Source organism: Tiliqua scincoides, chromosome 6 (assembly GCF_035046505.1).
Source record: "Tiliqua scincoides isolate rTilSci1 chromosome 6, rTilSci1.hap2, whole genome shotgun sequence".
NCBI classification, from domain to species: domain Eukaryota; kingdom Metazoa; phylum Chordata; class Lepidosauria; order Squamata; family Scincidae; genus Tiliqua; species Tiliqua scincoides.
Genome location: NC_089826.1, coordinates 65,662,248 through 65,663,749, shown reverse-complemented (window position 1 = coordinate 65,663,749; position 1,502 = coordinate 65,662,248). Strand labels below are relative to the sequence as shown.

Here is a 1,502-nt window from a genome sequence, read left to right as displayed (position 1 = left end):
CTAGACTTATAGAGTTGCAACTTGCAAGGTAGCCAAAAGCTTTGCTCTTGAGAGCCCTTTGCTATTGCAAATGCTATCAATAATGCAGAGGGCCCCAGGGCTCAAGCAAACATGCTTGGCTACTGAGAAAAGAAAGAAGTATTCACTTGACTCTAGAAGTGCAAGCATTTTTCTCTTCCATTCCCTTCCCCCAGGGATCTGTTCAACATGTTTCCAATCAGAATGCCTTTGTGTTATTGCAGTGATGGCAACTTTGGAGCAAGCAAAGTGGGGATGGGCAGGAACTGCCTCCACCCACCCACTGCCAAGTTCACCTAGAAGGAATGAAATGGGAAAAGCCAGTGGGGAACAGGGACATGTGGGGAAGAGTATCATATGAACAGAGTCCAGAACCAGGTCCTATCCCTAGGCTAAGCACACCCTAGCACTGGCCTACTCATTTGGCTCAACAGAATAGTATGGCCCCATAATGCTAATTTTGTTGTTTTGGGAATTTCCACACTGTGGGTCACACTTCCAAAATAGTGAACGAACAATAAAAGTTCCTTGAGTCAAAAGACTGAATTCAAAATCTTTGAATTCTGCTTAACGTCATCCAAGACATACTATTGATATGTAGCTGTGATGGAGTGAGATTGATTTGACATGGTTGGCAACCTTCAGTCTCGAAAGACTATGGTATAAGCCTACAGCACCCGGTATTCCCAGGCGGTCTCCCATCCAAGTACTAACCAGGCCTGACCCTGCTTAGTTTCCAAGACCAGACAAGATTGGGCATGTGCAGGGTAACAGTTTGACATAGACTTGCACTTCAAGGAGAGTACTTGGGAAGAAAAGCAACCTGTGTCAAAGAAGAATGTAACTAAAGCACATCACACAAGAGTACACCTCCCCCCCATATCTTGGGAGTGTAGTTTACCAAGTACCACTCATGTATTCATCTTACTATGTGTAAGTTGGTGAATTTTTCAAACTCTTGTACCTGCTCTTTTGTTAAAGCCAGATTTACATCTTCAAGCAAACTGGAACTATGGAGAGTTTTCACACTGTGGCCTTCATCTTTTATCCCCCAGGCTTGCTGTGAGGATTAGCAAGATTTGTAAAGCTCTTTGATGATTATAAAGCATTATGTTGCAGGTGTATTAAGTATTAGTATGAAATACTTAATCAGTAATAGCTGATGGTCGTATCTTTTATTACAGTTCTCTCACCAATACTCATTGATTTCAGCAAATTGCTTCTTCCTGTGGCAAGTGGATGGGTTGTTTCTCTATGCAGTAACTATTTGTTTTAAAGCTAAATAGCATGCATACCTCTTAGATTTGCAGAAATGTTTGACAGAGCACAGTCATTTCTTAAAAAACAGTAGAGGCCTGTAGTCAACATTTTGGTTGGTAAATTCTGGGGCAGACAATGAACTGTAAAGAAATCTCTTTCTTCACTTAAAAATATTGTAAAGTCATTGCTGCTCCTGCTGCTATCTCTTTGCCGGGACCCTTCTG

At 41.9% G+C, this 1,502-nt stretch overlaps 1 pseudogene; it reads right to left on the bottom strand.

The window, feature by feature from the left end:
• Nucleotides 1-683: 683 nt before the first annotated feature.
• LOC136656501 (5S ribosomal RNA) lies at nucleotides 684-804 on the bottom strand (annotated as a pseudogene).
• Between the last annotated feature and the right edge of the window lie 698 nt (nucleotides 805-1,502).